Source organism: Solanum dulcamara, chromosome 3 (genome assembly GCF_947179165.1).
Source record: "Solanum dulcamara chromosome 3, daSolDulc1.2, whole genome shotgun sequence".
Classification (NCBI taxonomy): Eukaryota; Viridiplantae; Streptophyta; class Magnoliopsida; order Solanales; family Solanaceae; genus Solanum; species Solanum dulcamara.
In genome coordinates, this window is record NC_077239.1 from 61,690,281 (window position 1) to 61,715,095 (window position 24,815).

Genomic DNA, 24,815 nt, shown 5'->3' on the forward strand with positions numbered 1-24,815 from the left:
TCTGCATTTAAATGTATTAATAGATTATGCTAAGAAATATTAATAAAATTATATATCAAGTATAAGAAAACTATAAATGATTAACAAAAAGAATTGTCTATAAAATAAATTAATATTTTTTTATCTATATTCAAATAATTGAGACGAAAATTAGTGCTAACTGAAATTAACCAAAAAGAAAATAATTGAAAAAAATTCTAATATTTTTATAAATAAGAATAAGTATCGATAAATAGAATTTAAGAAATGAAAAAAGGATAAATATACCCCAAATTATTGTAGATGGTATCTAAATATCATATGTTATACTTTTAGGATTCCGATGAGCTTACCATCTAACTTTTGGGATGTATATAGCTTTTGGATTGATGAAGGGACATGTGTCATGATCTTAACGACCTTATTGAAATTTATTTAATTTTTACCTACAATTAAAAAATTCACCTAAATAAGGATATCCCCTTGCAATTAATACCCCAAACTAATTATAAATAAATTTTAATGGCTAAAGGAGTGTTTGGATTGATATTTTTTAAGTGACTTATAAGCTAAAAACTAAAAGCCAAGTTGGAATGTCCAACTTTTGACTTTGGCTTTTTCTTCTTCTTCTTTTTGTGTGTGCTTTTTCATTCTAGTTGTTTAAGCATTTTTTTGTGTTTCTCAAACACAAACACCCACCCACTACTAATCCTAACACCCACTAAACATGGAAGAAGGAAGGAAGAAGAAGACGAAGGCAGTGAAATTGCAGTTCAGTGGCACGAAATTGGGCCGAATTGGCCATTTTTGGTTATTAAATGATAATTTGTTATTTTGGGAAAGAAATTTTAATCATATGGACATTGTCTAATTTCCCCCAAAAACAAATAAGAAGAATAATCATTTGTTGCTCCCCTCTAATTTGGACCAAACAGAGACGGCCGCGAGAGAATTACTAGAATACTTCATAGAATAAGGTGTCTTAGGTACCTGCTTGCATTTTTTGGGGTGTCTGGAAATAAAGAAATTACAGATGTTTTGAGCATAAACATATAGTCACTTTTTATTTTGAGATGTAGATGTTTACATTGTTGAATTCTTGGTGTTTATTGTCTGTTGATCTTTATGTAGCATGTATTACAGATTTCATACTCTCCTGCAAGTTTAAAGTGAGGAAGGATGAAGTCCTTTTTTTGCTATACATATACGCACCCACTAGGTGCATTTTAATGAAATTTTTACCTTATCTGGGAAAAAAATATTTTAAGGTTTCGATCAAGTGACATTTTGATACATTAGTGAGAAACCTACATCAACACAATGCTAATTCGCTACAAGAACATTTGTGCATCTGAAATGAGTACATCCGATGACTAGCAGTTGGCATCGATACTATTGAATGGGAACAATTATAGTTATAATATGACATTGATAAATCTTACCAGAATAAGTAGAGAGCATCATAGATAAATCTTACCAGAATAAGTGCAGAGCATCATAGATAAATCTTACCAGAATAAGTACAGAGCATCATAGAGTAGGGAAGCAGTCAAATTTTGGAATATTTTTCAAGTTGAAGTTACTGCACTCATTTGTTGCATAAGTATTTCTTCAACGCTATCCTACAAGCCTGAGTAGTCTGCCGTGCATTCGTATCCAACGAGTTCTCCACTTCCTGAAAGATGAAATGAACTAAAGATTGTAAGGAAAAAAACTAGGAGAGCATCTAAACTGTCAAAAAGTTTTCTAACTTTATGGTTGTACTAGACTCATAACATCAGAGAGACAATAGGCGAACGTTTCCTTTCTTTCCACAAGAACAACCGCATTAACATGAAACTTTTGCATTCATACAAAGCCAATAATTGACCTATCCCAACTTTTTTCCTACAAATTGGCACCACACGATTTGAATAGTTTACCCTATTTGTTTTTGCAGGAAATAACTAATATAAGAAATTTTGGAATTTGATGGGCTAGCTAGGCCCCAATCAGCACAATGTATCAAAATCACATTAACTAAAATGACCTTTCATGTGAAAAATCTGAATTTAATTTTCTTTTATCGCATGATAGGTCCCAATCAGAATAAGGAAGCATAACTACTGCACAATCATTCAACTGAGGTGACTTTTTCATGTGAAAACTCATAATTTATTTTTTCTTTCATCGCATGCTTAATAATCTTACTGGAAGTCGGTGTTGTTATAGACATATTACAAGGAAAGAAAGAGTAAACATTCTTTCAAACTAATAGTTTATAAACTAGCTCAACACAGGCGTTGGAATCGAGCATGACAACAGCAACACATCTATATATGAACAAAAGTCGTGTGTGAACTCAATTTTCCCTTCAAAACTAACGCTTCATGGTGCACAATACCTCATTGTTTCCATCTTTTTCATTCTTAGAGAGCATGAGAAATTTTAGTCTTTTTTTGTATTTCTCCTTGACCGTTATACACCATGCAAGTTTGAGTCATACTATCATTCACAATGTAAATATTACATCTATATTTGGTTAACAATCCAATCCCAATAGGACTTCTACACAAAGTCACAAACTGTACAACACTGATATTAAACAGCTATAATCTATAACAATGCTATGAATAAACAACTTACCGCAACCTTGCAAAGGAGGGCCAAAGATATCTCTAGTGAGTACTGACTTGAGCTCTTGACAGACATCAGGGTTAAACCAGTGCTGGTTAGTGGCTAATCTTGAGGTAGTTTCATGAAAGCATCAATTCCATCAACCATATGAGCTACTATTGTGTCTTCTCTATCAACGTAATTAAATGAATGACTGTTTGATTTGAGTAGATACAAGAACATAACTCAAAAAAACGTCAAATAAATGCAACATTTGAGGTCAAGAGAAAGAACACTTAAAGCCACTTTGTATGTATATAATTTGATCCTCTTTCTCCACCTTCTGCATAATTTTCTGGTCCCTTGTAAAGTGAGGACTGGAATTTTAAATATTCAGTCCACTCTTATTAAATTTACAAAGCTTCTCCTTCTTTCATCAAATTCATACAGTTTAATACATCTTCTTTTACTCACTTAATTTCAAAAGATTCCTCAATGATAGGAAGAATGACTCCCAGAACTATAGAATAGGATTATGTTACTCCGTAATCTGATCTATTAGTTAAATTAAGGATCGATCGATGATATCAATGTAAATATAGACTGTGATCACCTTTCTTCATCCACCACTTCAGATTCCATTACATAGTTAAGTCATAGTTACTAACTCCAATTTGAACTCCTAACTGTTTTATTTATCTCAATAGCCCACTTAATAAATCAGTTATTCAACACAATATTTCAGCACTGCTCCAACGATATAAATCCCTCAATAAAATGCTCCTGATAAAAACTTATCCCTTACTTCTTCACAGATCCGTCACATACCAGGGTCACTAACTTTAACACTCTTCTTAGTAGAGCAGATTTTCTTACTAGTCTTGAGATTATTTATATGAGTTTTTTATAAAGTATTAAGATTTATTTATGTGACTTAGTTGGATGAAATAAATGGAGCTATTTTGGTGTGTGATTATCAAGTTGCAACATGTGGAGCTCATATTAATAGTTGTTTTGAGAAATATAGGAGAAAAAATATTATTAAATTGTGTGTTTATATTATTACACAGAAAATCTTATTTATAGAGACTATAATACAATCCTTTATCAAGTAAGATACTATATACTATTCTTGTTCCTATTCCTATTCTGAGTAGGATTGTGTATACCTATTCATATTCTAACACTCCTCCTCAAGATCGGGCATACAAATCATTTATACCTAACTTGTTACAAATGTAATTAATACGAAAACTTGTGAGGGAGTTGGTGAAGATATCTGCAAGTTGATCACTCAACTTCACAAAATTGACAATCAATCTCAATATGCTTAGTCTTCTCATTAAATACTAGATTTGATGCATAATATCGATAAAACACAGAGTGATAAATTCTTGAATTGCAGTGTTGAACTTCCCAAACCAAGCTTGAGAAGACAGTTTTAGACCATAGAGTGTCTTACACAATCGACATACAACGCTACTAGACAGTCAGACTCCTCCTGAGCAACAAAATCAAGTGGCTACTGCATAAAGACTTCTTTCTCGAGATCATCATGGAGAAAAACATTCTTAATAATGGAGAACGACAATCATAGATAGGAAAAGGTGAACATATGCTATTTTAGCCAAGGGAGAAAAAATATCACTATAATCCAACTCAAATATCTGAGTATACTTTCTCTCTCTTTTTTTCTTTATTTTGGCAAAAATAAAACTGAAACAGAAAAAAACACTGCATGAAAACTTAGATTTGTCTGAAAAAATTCTATGGTCGTTGGAAAGTGCTTGAATTTTGGTACAAAAATATATGAATCATCTCAAAATCAAGAAATGAGTAGATCTTAAATAAAAAAAGTCACTATAATACTAGTCGAAACATGCTCATGCGCCAGATTATTAGATTTGACGGCTGAAAGTGGTCACAATTTGAGAAATAAATTATATGGGTAGGGTCAGAATGATGGCACAACCCTACTGAGAAAGAGAATTATATGGATAGGGTTCCTACTGAAAAAGAGAATTATATGGGTAGGGTCCGAATGATGGCACGATCCTACACAAATCAGATTTGAAGAGTCACTGGAAAGACGCATGGAACTACATAAATCAAATCTGAGGAGTTACCAAAAAGACACATAGTCCTATGCAACTCATATATGAGAAAGTAGTTCAAAAAAATTCATGGTACTATGCAGATTGAATATGAAAAGTAGTTCGGAGGGATGCACAATGCTATAAAAATCGAATATGAGAAAGTAGTCACCGAAAAGATGATACAGTGCTATACAAATTAAATATGAAAAAAGTAATCACTGAAAAGATGACACGGTGCTACACAAACACTGACGGATATGAGGTTGATATAAACCAACTCTAGAAAGTAACTGGAAATTGACGCATGGTGACCTATCTGACTGAGTTTTCTTTCCCTGAATATAGGGTTCATGCATATATCATTGGCCCTATTTTGTTAACATAACCATTCACTGGACGGGCAGCATATATAGGTAATATATAGCCGCATGCAGACATCGAAAGCTCTTTGATTCTCTACCAAGATCGTAGAGGCTCTGATATCAGGTGAAAAATATAGGAGAAGAATATTATTGGATTGTGTGTACATTATTATATAGAGAACCCTATCTATAGACAATATAATAGAATTCTTTATCAAGTAGGATACTATATACTATTTTTGTTCCTAATCCTATTTTGAGTAGGATTATGCATACCTATTCATATTTTAACACTTGTAATTCTTAAGATAGGCCCCATTTCACACACCTTAATTTTGTCCTCTGGAAGCCAAAAAAAATAGCTCTCCTCTAGTAGCATACAAGCAGGACATCCTAAGGTACACATAAAACATCTATGAGAGGGATTTTTCTAATTTATGTGTAACTACATGAATAAAGCACCATAAATTGATAAATGAAGGGGTAAAACCATGATTGACACGATAAGAAATAAAAGTACAATAACACCTCTGCAAAATGATCTTAACTCAAATTGCATGTATAAAGTACAAAATAAGGACTAACCTAGCACTATTTGCTCTCTTCACTAGAAATCGCCTTAATATGCAAAGAACAATCCGATATTGCACCCTTTTAATGAACCATTCCAAAGAAAATCTATTTTCAAGAACTCCCACGAAGAAATAGACTTGTCTAGAATCAGCGGCACTATGTGAATTTTCATATAGCAGAATGAGAATTGAATCATAGATAGATCATGTTGCAAATTACTTCCAAATAGGAAGTTAAATACCAATTACGCTACAAAAATCAACTCAAACTTCGCAACAAATTTGACTTTAAATAATAAAGTATCATCATTTATGCTCAAGCATCAAACAAACAAATATTCGGTGCTTCTATATAGATTTAGACAAGCCAAAACTTAGTGAGACCAGTAGAGTGTAAGAGAAAAATGAAAATAAAACATACGTAAAGGATTTTGCAATATCGGTTATTTCACTTATAAATACATCATGTGGGAAAATCTGAAGAGCATCACCAAAAAGTATATTAAAGTACAATAGATCATGAATGACGGCATTACATCTTTATGATTGGTAAAAACTAAGGAAAGCAAGCAGTTAATTCAACAAAGGAAGAAAATCAAAGCAGCTTGCAGATAAACCAATGATTCAGTCGGTTATAACTTATAAGCAACCAATATACTGGATAACATAGAACGGCAGATTTTTTAATTTCTACATATGGCTTGTTTTATCTCATTTAACACACTCTCTGTAAGCACAAAATCAATTGTCTTAGTCTAAGTTATTTTGATACTTTAACGTCAGGCATATTTTAGTTATTGTTAGAATAGGAATAGGAACATGAATAGTATATAGAATCCTAATTGGGAAATGATTGTAATATAGTGTCTATAGATAGGGTCTCAGTGTAATAATGTAGAAACACAATTCCATAATATTTTTCTCATATATTTCTCATATGGTATCAGAGCATTGGTGAAAAATACATGGTGAAAGAAAATTAGGTCAAAATAGTTGTCGTGCATCAAATTTAGGTGATTTTCTAGGGATGTTTTGGGTCAACCCCATATCCTTCAATGTGTGGAAAAATCAACACCACCATGGGGTCCCCCAATCTCTCGTAACCATAACCAAGAAAATTCCATCAGTAGAAAATCTTCCACGAGCCCCCACACATAGTCAGAAGAAGCCTTCTTCGGTGGTGCCATGCGCCGAGTGAGAGAGCCTCTTTCTGGCCACTTTTCAAGACTTTTTTTTCCAAACATGTCGGCTACCAGTTCCGACCCCAATCATACATTTTCTTCAAGTTTCAACGACTTCATCACTATTTTCGACAATTTCAAGCATGTTATTCAGATTGGATAAAGGCTCATGCTTTATACACTAATGATATATCTCATTTTTATGATGTGATATCTCGAATGACCAACATAAAGAAACAAAAATACGATATGTCTACTATCTTGGGACAAGTACAAGCAGTCATGGAGGAATTTGAAATGTTAATGTTAGTCACTAAAAATATGAAAAAACAACAAAAGCACATACAAATGTTGCTTTTAGTTTTTATACTCGCTAGATTTTCTACTGACCATAATTCAGTGTGTGATCAAATTTTAGTTAATCCTACAGTTCCTACGATTGATAAATTATTCTCTCATCTACTTCGCCATGTCGTGCCTCTCAGTCACAAAGTGGTTTTATCACCCACCATTGACTCCTCTATTCTCACATCTCAAATCATAGAAAAATAAACATCTTAATCTATGAAGAATCGACGAGGACGAGGTTGTTTTGGATGATCTCGGCCTAATGATAGATATTGACAGAGGCTTGAACACACTCGTGACATATGTTATACTCTGCATGGTCGACCACCCAATAATGATCCTAGCTCAAAAGGAATATAGTGAGTTTCTTTAGAATTGAGCAAGTAAGAAAACATCTCCACAAGCAGCCTCTATCGCTCAGCTAATCGACCATCCAATAATGCTCATATTGCTCATATAGAATATAATGAGTTCCTTCAGTATCGAGTAAGTAAGAAGACATCTCCACAAGTAGCCTTTGTTTCTCAGCCTGATATTTTGGTTGCTGGTAATTCTTTTGCTTGTGTTTCACAATCAAGTACTCTCAAATCATGGGTCGTGGACTAAGGCGCTTCTGATCATATTTCTAGTAACAAATCACTTTTAACTGATATTTTTTATTCATAATCTCTTCCCGTTATTACTTTAGCCAATGGGATCCAGACAAAACCAAAAGGAGTTAGACAAGCCAAACCCCTATCTTCTATCACTTTAAACTTTGTTCTTTATGTCCCTGGTTGTCCTTTTAATCTTGTATTTGTTAGTGTTTGATGTGTGCTCTACATTGTTAAATATTTTTCATGTAGGCCCACAATATTGGACAAACGATTGGCACAGGACATGAAGCACAAGGCCTTTACTATTTTACCTCTTCAAATTCCTCCACAACATGCTCAATTATAGATTCTCCAGACCTAATTTAAAAACATTTGGGATATCCGAGTCTATCTAAGCTACAGGAAATGGTGCCTAGTTTGTCTAGTCTATCCACATTAGATTATGAGTCATGTCAACTTGAGAAACACACCCACACTACATTTTCACGTATTGTTGAGGGTTGTTCAAAGTCTATTTTTTCATTAGTTCATTATGATATTTAAGGTCCAAATGGAGTCAGTTCAACCTTAGAATTTCATTATTTTCTAAGTTTCATTAATGATTATTCAAGATGTACTTAGAATTTCTTGATGAAATATCATTTTGAGTTATTTTCTATATTTAAAAGTTATTGTGATGAAACACAATCAAATTGGTGTTTCTAATCATACTTTTCATAGTGATAATACCTTGGAATACCTATCCTCCCAATTTTAGGAGTTTATGGCTCACCAAGGAATTATTCACCAAGCATCTTGCCCATACACCCCTCAATAGAAAGGGGGTAGTAGAAAAGAAGGATATACATCTCATTAAGATTGCTCGCACTCTTCTTATTGAATCTCATGTTCCACTGCATTTTTCGGGGCGATGCAGTACTCGCATCTTGCTATTTAATTAATAGAATGACCTCATCATCCCTTTAGAATCAGATTTCCTATACTATATTGTTTCCTTAGTCACATCTCTACAATATCCACCTTCATGTTTTGGGGAGCACACATTTTGCTCATCACTTAGCCCCATAAAAGGATAAATTAGCTCATCATGCTCTCAAATATGTCTATCTTGGTTACTCTCGAGTTCAAAAAGGGTATTCTCGCATTCACCCTATCTTCATTGATACCTTATGTCAACGTTTGTCGCATTTTTTGAATCTCAATCTTACTATACATCTTCAGATCATCCTAATATCTCTGAGGTCTTACCCATATCTCAGGTCTTACCTATACTGACTTTTAAAGAATCTCTGGTTACTTCTACATCTCCAGATATAATGCCACCACTCCTAACTTATCATCGTCACTCGTGTTCAGCATTAGGCTCAGATGATTCATGTCATCCATTAGACCTTTTTTCTACTATGCACTTTCCTCCTCGTAGCCAACTAATTGCACTTAAAAATGATATACGATTCACTCGTAATGCTAAGCCCCATTATACTTTCTTAATTTATCACCGTCTATCATCACCGATTATGCATTCGTATCATCTTTGTCCTCTATTTTCATCCCTAAAACTATAGGTAAAGTACCTTTCTATCCGGGATGGAAGTAGACTATGATTGGCGAGATGTCTACTTTACATGCGAGTAGTAGTTGGGATCTTATTTTCCTTCTTGCAGGTAAATCTACTATTGATTTCTATTGGGTTTATGCGGTCAAAGTTGGTCCAGACGGTTAGGTTGATCAACTTAAGGCTTTCCTTGTTTCCAAAGGGTATACATTAGATATTTAGGTTGGATTATAGTGATACTTTCTCTCCTGTGGCAAAAATAGCATACGTCCATCTTTTTCTATCTATGATTGTCATTCTCCATTGGCCTCTTCATCAGTTGGACATTAAAGATGCTTTTCTGTATGGTGATCTTAAGAAAGAAGTCTATATGGAGAAACCACCTGATTTTGTTGCTCGAGGGAGTCTAGTAGCCTTGTATGTCGATTGCACAGGTCACTTTATGGTCTGAAATTGTCTCCTCGAGCCTAGTTTGAAATGTCTAGCATAGTAATTCAGGAGTTTGGCATGACTCATAGTAGAGATGATCTAGACTGTGTATTTAATTGGTGGTTTACATTAATGATACATCATCACTGGCAATGATCAAGATGGTATCACAAATTTGAAGAAACATTGCCTTCAGCATTTTCAGACTAAAGACCTTGACAAATTAAAGTATTTTGTAGGTATTGAGGTTGATCAATCCAAATCAGATATTGTTATTTCTCAACGCAAGTATGCCTTGGACATTTTTGAAGAGCATGAATGATGGGATATAGACCCATTGTCACTCCTATGTATCCGAATGCGAAATTCCTGCCATGATAGAAGGAACCACTTAGTGATCCTAGAACGGATAGGCAGCTTGTTGGAAAGTTGAATTATCTCACGGTGACTAAATATGACATCTTTCTTTCTGTGAGTATTGTAAGTCAATTTATGACTTCTCCATGTGATAGTTATTGGGATGTAGTTATATTATGAGATATATAAAGTTAGCTCCAAATAAAGGACTACTCTTCGAGAATCAAGGCCATGAGCATATCATTGGATATACAAACGTTGATTGGGCGGGATCACCCTTTGATAGACGTTCTACATTCAAGATATTATATTTTAGTAGGAGATAATTTGGTGTCCGAAAAGAGTAAGAAACAGAGTGTGGTTGTTTGATCTAGTTCAGAAACAGAATATTGAGCAATAGTTGTAGCAACTTATAAGCTAGTTTGGATCAAACAGTTGTGGAGAGAATTAAAATTTGGAGAAATCGGTCAAATAAAACTTGTGTGTGATAATCAAGCGGTCTTTCATTTCGCATCAAATATAATATTTCATGAGAGGACTAAGTACATTGAAATTGACGTCACTTTGTCAGAGAAAAGATACTCTAAAGAGATCTTGTTACAAAATTTGTGAAGTCGAGTGATCAACTTGCAGATATCTTCACCAAGCCCCTCACTTCTCCTCGTATCAATTACATTTTGTAACAAGCTCAATACATATGACTTGTATGTACCCGCTTGAGGGGGAGATTAGGATAGGAATAGAAACAAGAATAGAATATAGAATTCTCTTTGGAAAAAAATTATAGTATATTGTCTATAATTAGAGTCTCAAAGTCAAATATTTTTCTCTATATTTCTCACAGGTACTTTGATTGCTTTCTGCGGAGAATGTCTGTTGCCAATGTATCAAAAGTGGGTAGTTATTTCAATATCTGATAGATATAAAGAAGGCTAATAAACCCACTTTGAGCCAATGTCCCCGTTTGGAGAAAATTAAGTCTATTTTAGATTTGTTATTTGTGGCTGTCTCACATTTCTTACAATGTTATGCCACATTCTCTTTTGAAATATCATCTTATCATTGGAATGAATAATGATCTGTTCATAATATTTAGGACTAATAGCACCTTTGGTCCCTCCAATTAATGATAGATTCTAATTTTAGTCCCTAAATTCCTATGATATCTACCTAAGCACATTAAACCTCCAATTAGTTAAATTGTACACCTTTAATCCTTTTGCTTGGGAATTTTCATGAATTTGCCACAATTATTAATTGTTTCACCACTTAATTACTCATGTGTTATGTTAGCTTTGTATTGCTAATTCACATCGGATGGTAATATAAATTTATAATAATCAAATATAATGTATTCTCTAACCAAGGAGACCAAAATTACACAATTAATATATATATATATATATATATATATATATATATATATATATATTGAGTCATATATCACAAGGACCAAAAAACATAACTTACCAATAACTTAGGTACCGAAAATGCAGTTATTCCTATTTTTCTTGTCGCAAACTTCTAAAAAACCATACCTCAACAAGTTTTAGCTCTATGGTTCCATCCATCAGTTCCATTAACAACTCGTGATTTTGCTCTGGTGGTTCAGCAACATCTATTGTTTGGTTGTGGAGCAAGTTTTTCATGTTTGAGATAAAAGTTCTCAAAGATAATATGATGCGGTTCCGCTCAAATTCCACTATCTTAAGACCAGAAAATGCTTCTTCAATCCCCTCTGTAGCCTCAAACCTGATTATGTTAAGAAATTAAATGCACTGTAGTTAGACGAGAGAATACAGAGAACTATGCAAAGTTTATTTTCAAAAATACCTGTTGAAAGTACTCTCAAGATCTTCCAACAACTTCAAATTCAATTTGCCCTTCTCAAGCTGATTACCTAATTCTAAGATCTACATACAAAAGGGGTAAAACAATAACACAAAAGGGGTATCCTTAATTTTTTTTAAAGAAATAACAGAACAGCCTAATATGCTTTGGCAGTTCACCAGTAGAAAGATTGTTATGCAATGTGATAACTGAGACTACCATTGTTCGCCAGTAGACTAAAAAATTGTTGATGCATCAGCAATTGACGGAAAAATTTGCATTTAGCTAATGATATCAAGCTACTCTAAGTTGTCTTGCAATATTGAAAAGATCAGATGTAAGAACCTTAAAGTTATATTCTGCAGGTGCACTTATCAAGTTTTCTTTATCTTCTCCAGGTGTAGAACACGCAAAATTTACCAGTACTCTTTCTTGTTCAAGTCCCTAAAATATAAGGTGAGATACAACAAGTATAACAATAACAAGTATTTGAACAAAGTTAGGCGTTCTAAGATTCTGAGGAAGCATGATAAGATTGATGCATTAGACTTGGACAAATAGAAGAGGGAAAAAGATAGAAAAAATGTAAGAAACTGTTCCCCTAGCAAGAAAACTTCAGCTTCTAATCAAAGTGTACTTTTCTTTAAGGTAATTTGATCAAATTCAACTAGTTCAGCAGTATAACAAAAGTAGCCTTGCTAATCTTCCACTGAAAAGATTCTATAATTGACAACTTACCATTATTATTAGGGACAACCTACCTGGACAATAGTGATATTTTAGATAGAAAAAGTGAACAACTGATAGTTGAGGTGTGTTTTGTAAAATAGTATGTGATAGTTCAGCTATTAAACTAGTAGGTAAGCAGTGGCGGAGGCAGAATTTCAATTCAGGCGTTCAACATATGAACAAGTAAAGAAATAAATAATAGTAATAATAATAATAATAATAATAATAATAATAATAATAATAATAATAATAATAATAGTAATAATAGTAATAATAGTAATAATAGTAGTAATAGTAATAGTAATAGTAATAATAATAGTAGTAATAATAGTAATAATAATAATAGTAATAGTAATAATAATAGTAGTAATAATAGTAATAATAATAATAGTAATAATAGTAATAATAATAATAATAGTAATAGTAATAATAATAATAATAATAGTAATAATAATAGTAGTAATAATAATTGTAATAGTAATAGTAATAATAATAATAATAATAATAATAGTAATACTAATAGTAATAGTAGTAGCAATAGTAGTAGTAGTAGTAGTAGTAGTAGTAATAATAATAATAATAATAATAATAATAATAATAATAATAATAATAATAATAATAATAATAGTAATAATAATAATAATAATAGTAATAATAGTAATAGTAATAGTAATAATAGGGACTTTCACATCCAATCATTATTGGCATTTTTGGGTTATCACAACATAGACTTATTTTCTTTCTCAATCCTTTAGTTGCCTTTGCTAGTATAGCGTCTGCACACCATGTACTTAGTTTATCTTTTAAATTGGTTATTCTTTTCCCTAATGTATCAGCGTACCGAAATTATAGGTATCTATTAATTTTTTACCCCAAGGGTCTGGTATCTTAGTAAAAAACATAGGGAGATACATTTTTGTATTTTTTACCCTATTATAAACATAGTAGTAATAATCTTGAAAAACACAAATATATTTATTTATTTCACACATGTCACATAATAATAATAGTAATAGTAGTAGTAGTAGTAGTAGTAGTAGTAGTGTATACAATTTTTTTTTATGTAATTGGAATGAAAAATCATGCTCGCATACTAGTTTAAAGCCCTAGCTAGATTTCTATAATTTCTAATTGATTTTTAATATTAACACATTTTTATTTATGGAGTTACATAGAGTGTTCTTTTCAACTATATTTTTATCATTCTATATTAATATTTGTTCATTATTATTATTATTATTACTATTCAAATTTAACCTTCTATATACAACGTAATTTTTTCGATTGAGGGGGTTCAAGTGAACCCCCTCACTTCCACGTAGCTCCGCCCCTATAGGTAAAAAATTTAAAAAACGGGAATACTTTAGGTGTATTTTTTACCATTAACTCTTTTTCAAATATAAAGACCAGACAGAAAAATTATGTAATGATTGCTACTGAGGGCAACGCATTCCTAACACTTCTTTCATGGAGGATCGTTATCAAGAGCAGGATTTCTTCGAGTTGCAGGTGCCGCTGAGGAGCTCGATTACACTATAAAGCTAATGAATTGTCCCTTCCGAACCCCATAAAGAAGACACAAATTTCGATTATGTAACTCATTAGGTGCTGATCAAATTTTAAGTTCTTGCCACAATATTCTTCACATAGATCCTGAAATTATAGAGTCAACTCACTAGCAAAAAATCACAGCCTTCCATTTTCCCTCATTTTCTTAAGAAAAGATACACAACGTTTTAACTTACATCCAGCCAAACTAAGCGGTATTAAGCAAAATCAAGGGGAAGGAAAAGCTAAGAATTTAGAAGTCCCTGCTTCTTAATGTTTGTTCCACAATCCATTCATCACTATTATTCATGCTGAGAAAAATGTTCCAAAAACATAACACGTGACATCTTCCACAACACCTTCCTATGTTTTCAGACTTCTTCCCATATTTCATAGAATTTTCTGGAGACTAGTGAGGAAGTAATTTATTCATTTCTAAGTATCATCCATCTTTAACATGTCTTTCTTATCAATGAAACTACCAAATTTTCCGATATGTCACCAAATAAGAACATGATGATCCCACTTTGTATATTCATGGAAGAAAATTCATGAAAACTTCAACACTTATGTTCTCCTATATATGGATGATATGGTAAAGGTGCAACAGAAGTGATATCCATTACTGCTAAACAAGCTTGAAATATTGTAAAAACTTATGCACTAGCACAAATAGTAACAGCTTCAGTATAGATTTGCAGAGGACAAAGTACTAATTGATGAGATTCGAGACAGAGTTAATGATAGGTTGGAGGTTTGGAAACAAACTCTGGAGTCCTAGGGGTTTAGATTGAGCAAGACCAAAACAGAATATTTGGAGTGCAAATTCAGTGTTGCATTGGCAAAAGCGGACGTGGAAGTGAGGCTTGCCACACAAATTATTCCCAAGAGCAAAAATTTTAAATATCTCGGATCCGTCATCCAAAGTAGTGGGAACATCAATGATGAGGTCACACGTCGCATTAGGGCTGTATGAATGAAATGGAAGCTTGCCCTGGAGTCCTATGTGTTAAAAAGGTACCACCTAAACTTAAAGGTAAGTTCTACGGAATGGTGGTTAGACCGTCCTTATTGTATGGGGTGGAGTGTTGGCAAGTCAAGAACTCACATATTCAGAAGATGTATGTTGCGGAGATGAGAATATTGAGATGGATGTGTGGGCATAATAAGCTTGACAAGATTAGGAATAAGGTTATCTGGGAGAAGGTAAGAGTGACTTCGGTGGCGGACAAGATGAGGGAAGCTAGACTAAAATGATTTGGACACGTGCAGAGTAGGTGCATCGACGCTCTAGTGAGGAGGTGCGATAGGTTGGATGTAGGGGGTACTCGGCGGGGTAGGAGTAAGTCGAAAAAGCATTAGGGAGAAGTGATTAGACATGACATGGCACAACTTCATATTACCGAGCACATGACTTTAGATAGGAAGAAGCGGAGGTCACGTATTAGGGTAGAAGGCTAGTAAGGGTAGAGTGTTGTCTTGCTATGTAGAGGTATAGTATTTGTCATAGGACTAGTCGTGCCCTTATAGGTCTTGCCATATATTTTTTATTGCATTTCGATTATCATATTATTTTGTTGTTGCTACAGTTTTGTCTCTTATGCTTTCGCCATTGTTTTCTTCTTCTTTTCTTGGGTTTGATACACTTGAACTGAGTGTCTTTCGGAAACAATCTCTCTATCTTCACGAGGTAGTAGTAAGGTCTGCGTACACTCTACCTCCCAGACCCGACTTTATGGGATTTCACTGGGTATGTTGTCGTTGGACATTCTTCCACCCACATGCAGTTTATTTGATATTTCACATTAACACTTTAGTTTGTTCAGCAACCATATACCATTAAACTACAGCATGTCCAATTTCTTAAGGAACCAAAAAGTAAACGTGTTTGCTAGACCTGCAAGGAATCCCCTTCCACCCTACCCTGATCAACAAACTTAGTTTATAGTCAAGTAGAATCAGCGGATGAATAGAAACAAGCCAGTGTTTCAATGAGCTCCAAAGAACAACTAAGGCCTTCAATCTCATTCACCAATTTGCTATAACCTACAGAAAAAATCAAACGTTTCAAAATCAGAGGTCAAGCATATGTCACAGACCCACATAAATCTGAATTTTCCAAAACCATCAGGAATTCCCAGCACCTTCTGTTAGTAAACTGTATTGTAAATATTAAAACCAGTAACAACAAGTAAAGGTAATAAAACACAGAATCTGAAAAATTAATGCAGAAATAGAATCGAGCCCACTGAATGCACAGTGTGTCCTTAAGGTTAAGGAAATTATTCCCCTCAAAGTATCCGAGGTTTTGGAATCTTTCCTCCTAGAATAGAACGATTTACTCACCTAAGTAGAGGTACTGCAAATCTTTGATGACTGCGAACCACTTGAAGGATGTATATCACACGATTTTAGGAAGTGCAGAAAGAAGAAGAAGAAGAAGATGGTATGTTTAGAATTTCGTATTGAACATTCTGAAGATTAATAGATATATATAGACTGTTTACACCTTTTCAGAAAAGGCACCTGTTGGGAAAAGGTTTGCCTGTTGAGAAGGTTTGCAACTTTTCGGACAAGGTTGCAACCTTTCAAAAATCCGTTGGAAAAAACGGAGGGAAATTTTAAATTAATCCGGGAAAGAAACGGGTCGCGGGTCAGGATTTTTTTTTTTCACTTAATTAATTAAATAAATAAATAATATTAATTAATTAAAAATTTAAAGATAATTTGGTCCAAAAAGATTATCAATCAATTATATCAATTGACCAAATCCAAATCCAAATCCAAATCCAAATCCAAATCCAAATCCAAATCCGAAGCCGAAGCCGAAGCCGTAGCCGTAGCCGTAGCCGTAGCCAAAGCCGAAGCCGAAGCCGAGCCGAGCCGAGCCGAGCGAGCGACGACGACGACGGTGCGAGGGGAGACCCTCTTTTTGACCCTTTAGCAACATGAAGGAGTGCTTCTACTTTTAAGTAGGAGACTTTTCATTTCCACCACCTATGTGGGACCAAAGCTTATTTAATAAAGCAAGAGAGAACATATCATTTCCTCTCCACTTCTTTTTCCCTCAATTTCCCATTCAACCTATCAATTAAACCCAACAATCCCCCACATGAATGGGGAATGTCTACAAGATAAAGGAATGCACGGATAAGTGTGTGATATACAAGCAAAGATTAATTGCATCTGGATAAGTAGGTTTCCCTTTGAACTTTCCATAGTGAACTTATATAGGATATACTCGATCAATCGGTAGATGCGATATCTTTGAACCGTCGAACTTTGTTGTATAACTAGACAACATAAGTCACACAATCAATCATCAACCATCTATGGTTCTCACGGTTGTGTTTGTTTCAGCCATGAACACCGCCTGGTTTCGTGAATGCATAGAGAATGGGCCTTTACTGTCATTCCCCTTGAAGCGGCTTATATTTCACATTCACATAGGTGATTTCTAAACGTGTAGTCCTATAGACACACTATCTAGTTATTTTCCATCAAATTTAGATAATCATTAAAAAACCTTTAAAGCTTTATTAACTCATTAAAATCCTTAAGGTTTTATCCTTTGTTTCTGAACATTGTCATCATCACGAGAATGGGTTGAGTTATTTGACAATGTTGAACCGTCAATCATAACTTTGTTTGATCTCTTTGAACCTAGTTCTTGGGATCTCCAGTCTACTAGGTAGAGTTACCGCCATGTTGACTTGTCCTAGGCCTTAACCCCATTCCCCTCGATGATCTTTCAACAGCCTCTCTAGATAAGCCTTTTGTTAGTGGATCCGATATATTATCTCTTGACTTTACGTAGTCAATAGTGATAACACCACTAGAGAGTAGTTGTCTAACAGTATTGTGTCGCCGTCGAATGTAACGCGATTTTCCATTATACATAACATTTCCTGCCCTCCCTATTACCGCTTGGCTATCACAATGTATACATATGGGTGCCAAAGGTTTGGGCCAAAATGGAATATCTTCCAAAAAATTTCGAAGCCATTCAGCTTCTTCACCAGCCTTGTCTAAAGCTATAAATTCAGACTCCATTGTAGAGCGGGCGATGCATGTCTGTTTTGATGATTTCCAAGACACTGCTCCTCCACCAATGGTGAAAACATATCCACTTGTGGATTTAACTTTAGATGATCCGGTGATCTAGTTTGCATCACTATATCCCTCAATTACTGTGGGATATTTATTATAATGCAAAGCATAGTTTTGGGTGTGTTTCAAATACCCCAAGACTCGTTTCATTGCCATCCAATGAGTTTGATTAGGATTATTCGTGAATCGACTCAACTTGCTAATAGCACATGCTATATCTGGTCGTGTACAATTCATAATATACATCAAACTTCCTAAAACTCGTGCATAGTCCAATTGTGAGTCACTTTTACCTTCATTTTTTTGAAGTGCAAAACTTACATCAATTGGAGTTTTTGCAACATTGAAATTTAAATATTTAAACTTATCAAGTATATTTTCAATATAATGTGATTGTGATAATGCTAGACCTTGTGGAGTTTTATGGATCCTAATTCTTAAGATTAAGTCAGCAACCCCTAAGTCTTTCATGTCAAATTTGCTAGCAAGCATACGCTTCGTAGCATTTATATTGGCAATGTCTTTACTCATTATCAACATGTCATCAACATATAAACAAACAATGACTTCATGATTTGGAGTATTTTTAATGTAAACACATTTGTCACACTCATTAATCTTAAATCCATTTGCCAACATTGTTTGGTCAAATTTTGCATGCCATTGTTTATGTGCTTGTTTAAGTCCATAAAGTGACTTAACAAGTTTGCACACTTTCCTTTCTTTACCTGGAACTATGAAACCCTCAGGTTGTTCCATGTAAATTTCTTCCTCCAATTCTCCATTTAAGAAAGCCGTCTTAACATCCATTTGATTAATTTCAAGACCATATACAGCTGCAAGTGCCACTAACACCCAAATAGATGTTATTTTTGTTACCGGCGAGTATGTGTCAAAGTAATCAAGACCTTCTTTTTGTCTATAATCTTTGACCACAAGTCTTGCCTTATATTTATCAATAGTGCCATCAGCTTTCATTTTCCTTTTAAATATCCATTTTGATCCTAAAGGTTTATTTCCAGGAGGAAGATCAACCAATTCCCATGTATGGTTATTCAAAATTGATTGAATCTCACTATTGATTGCCTCTTTCCAAAATGCTGAATCAAGAAGAAGACATTGCAGTTTTAAATGTTTGAGGCTCATTTTCAAGCAAGAATGTCACAAAATCTGGTGCAAAGGAAGTAGATATCTTTTGACGTTTGCTACGCCTTGGATCCTCTTCGGATGGTTTACTTTCCTTTTGAACTTCTCTTGGTCGTTTAGATCTTTCACTTGAGGATTCACTTTTCGTTTTATACGGATAAATATTTTCAAAAAATTCAGCATTATCTGATTCAATTACCGTATTAACATTAATTTCAGGATTGTCCGATTTGTGAACCAAAAATCGACAAGCTTTGCTGTTTGTAGCATAGCCAATAAAAACACAATCCACGGTCTTTGGTCCGATTTTTACCCTTTTGGGCAAAGGAACTTGGACCTTTGCTAAACACCCCCACACTTTGAAGTATTTCAAGTTGGGTTTTCTTCTTTTCCATAGTTCATATAGAATAGTTTGTGTTTTGCTGTGGGGTACTCTGTTGAGTATTCGATTAGCTGTAAGGATAGCTTCCCCCTACAAGTTCTGCGGTAAACCGGAACTTATTAATAAAGCATTCATCATTTCTTTTAATGTTTGGTTTTTCCTTTCCGCAACTCCATTTGATTGAGGTGTGTAGGGGGCAGTAGTTTGATGAATAATTCTATATTCTAAACATATCTTTTCAAAAGGAGATTCGTATTCTCCACCCCTATCACTTCTAATCATTTTTATCTTTTTATTCAATTGATTTTCTACTTCGTTCTTGTATTGCTTAAATGCATCAATTGCTTCATCCTTACTATTAAGCAAATATACATAACAATATCGAGTGCAATCGTCAATAAAAATTATAAAATACTTCTTTCCACCACGAGTTGGTGTAGACTTCATATCACAAATGTCTGTGTGAATCAATTCTAAGGGACTAGAATTCCGTTCAATAGATTTATAAGGATGCTTAGCATACTTAGATTCAACACATACTTGACATTTTGATTTATTGCAATCAAAGTTAGGCAATATATTTAAATTAATCAGTTTTTGCAAGGTTTTATGATTGACATGTCCTAAACGTGAATGCCATAAATTATTTGACTCAAGTAAGTAAGAAGAAGCTTGAACTTTATTATCATCAACAATCATTACATTTAGTTTGAAAAGACCCTCAGTGAGGTAGCCTTTTCCTAGATACATTTCATTCTTACTGACAACTACTTTGTCTGAAACTAGAACACACTTGAATCCATTCTTGATAAGAAGGCCGGCAGACACCAAATTCTTTCGCATTTATGGAACATGATACACTTTGTTCAGCGTCACCACCTTGCCGGATGTCATTTTCAGAAATACTCTCCCATATCCTTCAATCTTTGCAGTTGCAGAATTTCCCATATAGATCGTCGCATCAGGTGCTGCAGGGGAATAAGTAGAGAAGGCTTCTCGGATTGCACACACATGCGAAGTAGCTCCCGAATCAAGCCACCATTCTTTGGGATTACCTACTAGGTTGCATTCTGATAGCATTGCACACAGATCATCAATACCTTCTTTATTTTCCACCATATTGGCTTGTCCCTTTCTCTTGTCCTTTTTTGGAAGACGACAATCTGGAGCTTTGTGTCCAACTTTCCCACAATTATAACAATTGCCCTTGAACTTTTTCTTGTTCTGCTCCTGATTCTTTCCAAAAGGTTGCTTCCTTTTCTTATTCTTTGGAGCAGCATCTTCAACGATGTTCGCTCCCATAATTGCTGAATTTTCACGCAACTTCTTTTCTGCTGTTTTGTTATCTTCCTCAATCTTGAGACGAATCACAAGATCTTCCAACTTCATTTCCTTACGCTTGTGCTTTAGATAATTTTTGAAATCTCTCCACGAAAGAGGCAATTTTTCTATCATCGCAGCCACTTGAAATGCTTCATTAACTACCATGCCTTCAGCAATAAGGTCATGAAAAATAAGTTGTAGTTCTTGAACTTGGGTTCCAACAGTTCTGCTATCTATCATTTTATAGTCTAGGAACTTAGCAACCACAAATTTTTTCAAGCATGCGTCTTCAGTCTTGTACTTCTTCTCAAGTGCATCCCATAATTCTTTAGAAGTTTTCACAGCACTATAGACATTGTACAAATCATCATCCAAAGCACTTAGGATGTAGCCCTTGCATAGAAAATTTGTTTGTGTCCATGCCTCAGTAATCATAAATTTTTCATTGGCCGGCATATCAGCAGCGGGCACAGGAGGATCTTCGTTAGTGAACTTCTGCATACCAAGAGTGGTAAGCCAAAAGAACACCCTTTGCTGCCATCCTTTGAAGTTGGCTCCAGAAAATTTTCCTGGTTTTTCTGCCGGTGGCACAGAAGTGCGGCTTGTTGCAGCAATAGTCGCAGAAGTAGTAGCAGTATCACTTGTCATTTCTTTTCACTGTCAAAATAGACAAATTGTCTTAATATTTCAGAATATCAGACCTTTTACAAAAACAACGACGAAGTTTTTATACTCTTCAAATCATTGTACAAGTATGAACTTTAATATTCCAATGAAGTTTTTATACTCTTCAAATCAGAATATTTATTTCATACGGAGTAGAAAACCACACAGATTTTAGTCTCCAAAGACAGAATACAGTTTGGTTAGAAAACAATAATAATAATAATTTCCTTAAGATTGTTAGTAAACTGTATTGTAAATATTAAAACCAGTAACAACAAGTAAAGGTAATAAAACACAGAATCTGAAAAATTAATGCAGAAACAGAATCGAGCCCACTGAATGCACAGTGTGTCCTTAAGGTTAAGGAAATTATTCCCCTCAAAGTACCCGAGGTTTTGGAATCTTTCCTCCTAGGATAGAACGCTTTACTCACCAAAGTAGAGGTACTGCAAATCTTTGATGACTGCGAACTACTTGAAGGATGTATATCACACGATTTTAGGAAGTGCAGAAAGAAGAAGAAGAAGATGGTATGTTTAGAATTTCGTATTGAACATTCTGAAGATTAACAGATATATATAGACTGTTTACACCTTTTCAGAAAAGGCACCTGTTGGGAAAAGGTTTGCCTGTTGAGAAGGTTTGCAACTTTTCGGACAAGGTTGCAACCTTTCAAAAATTCGTTGAAAAAAACGGAGGGAAATTTTAAATTAATCCGGGAAAGAAACGGGTCGCGGGTCAGGATTTTTTTTTTTCCACTTAATTAATTAAATAAATAAATAATATTAATTAATTAAAAATTTAAAGATAATTTGGTCCAAAAAGATTATCAATCAATCATATCAATTGACCAAATCCAAATCCAAATCCGTAGCCGAATCCGAAGATTATCAATCGGAGCCGGAGCCGAGCGAGCGACGACGACGACGGCGCGAGGGAAGACCCTCTTCTTGACCCTTTAGCAACATGAAGGAGTGCTTCTACTTTTAAGTAGGAGACTTTTCATTTCCACCACCTATGTGGGACCAAAGCTTATTTAATAAAGCAAGAGAGAACATATCATTTCCTCTCCACTTCTTTTTCCCTCAATTTCCCATTCAACCTATCAATTAAACCCAACACCTTCAACATATCCCCTTGAAAGCCTCTCAATTTCATCTGATATTTTTGCATTCCCTCTGCGCTTAGCTCATTCTTCAAATATTTCCAAAATTCATCTGAAGAGACAAAAACGAGAATTTAAATGGCAGATAAAGTTCCTTTACAGGCATATATGTGTGCGCTCGTGTGTGTCTATGTAAAGCTCCCCCTCGAACCTATGTGTGTTTGTGTGCATGTGTTATACGCAGACACACACACATGGTGGGTTAAAGAAGAAATGAACAGCTTTTCTTCTACCTAAATCCTGATCAGACGAGAAGCTGATTTCTGAAGCATCACATAATATCTGTTCTACTTTGCTCTGCAAAACCATACCCAGTGAACAAACTCGACTTTGAAAGAAAAATATAGTGAACATGACAAGCCGTCAAAGGAAACGTGAAATGATCCATTCAATTTGTTTATTCCTTGTCCCTAACCAGGCGTCAATTTGACCATTTCCAGAGCTAACTTGTTTGGAATTGGTAAAAATGTTATTCTATGATGAACTCATTTATCGTTGTTTGATTATCTTAAAGTGAAAATGCTCTCTTCAATGAAAAAAATTCCCGCCTACAAGGGGAAAATGGCTTCTTTATCTAATGAAAGAACTCATTTTACTTGTGACATTGCTTTCAACCTTAACTACTCAAAAGTATATCCAACCTTAACAACTGCTCAGTCAAGCTCTATCGCACAAGACTTGCCTAGTGCAGTTAACTCTAGTGTGTGGTTTGCGAGCTATTACACTTGAGTGGAGGTTTAGGATAGCAATTGCGGATTCCTTGTGATTTTAAAAAAAATACTCCGAGATAATCCAAAAACACAGAAAACATTTTCCTCCACACAACTGAAAGCAATTAATCCATTTTCCTTCATGGAAAATATTTTGGTAAGAAACTACGACTAGTATAATTTTTCCATATCAAAATGATAAACGAGTGTGCTCAAGTTAACTTGTCCAACTTCTAGAGCTAAATAAAACAAACACTAGTCGAGCATTTTTTAAACTAAAATTAGGAAAACCGCAAAGTTCAACAATTTAATTATTATTTTTTCATCTCAAATTGAAGTGTACAACCATCCAGTAATTTCTTCAATTCTAAACCAAATGTTTCTGGGTCTTCGACACTTGTTTGAATATCACGAAGCTCTTGAATTTTCCTATTATTACCATATTCAAAAGCAACAAACATAAATTAAAAAAATAATACTAAAATAAGCCTATCAATTGAAATTGAGAAAGAAAAAAAACACTAAGGGACCTGCGAAGAGAATCAACATCATTTTGACTTGGGTTTTCCATTTTTTGCTCTAATTTAGTAAAAAAATATTTCAGATTTTTCTCCCGCCATTTGTTATACGGTTTTGTGGTTGTATTGATTAAGGAAGAAGAGAAAATGGATGTGGATCAATGACATGGATTTTTTAGATTGGCCCAGTTATATAAGCCCACTAAATTCAGGCCTAAGGAAAAAGTTTGATGTCAAATGTAGGGTTGTACAGGTAAACCGCACCAAACCGACAAAACGAACTAAATCGGAAAAAAAACCCGACTAGTGGTTTGGTTTGATTTGGTTTGGTGTTTGAAAAAAAAAACGACCATTATAGGGTTGGTTTGGTTTTAACTAAAAAAAAGTCAAATCGAACTCAAACCGACCCGATTATAGATATAGTACTTTTAAATTATGTTATACATAAAAATATTTATTAAAATGTAATTTATAAATATTTTTTTAAAATTTTTCATAATTTTTGTTTTCTTTCTTACATTTAGATTTGGACTTGAGAAGTCCATCTAAATAATATACAAAAAAAGCTCATTTTATAAAGTTATATTATAAAGTTAAAACTTCAAACAGTATTCTGCC

The 24,815-nt window shown here is 34.2% G+C and overlaps 1 pseudogene; it reads right to left on the minus strand.

The window, feature by feature from the left end:
• Positions 1 to 1,523: 1,523 nt before the first annotated feature.
• On the minus strand, positions 1,524 to 24,250 carry LOC129881672 (uncharacterized; annotated as a pseudogene).
• Between the last annotated feature and the right edge of the window lie 565 nt (positions 24,251 to 24,815).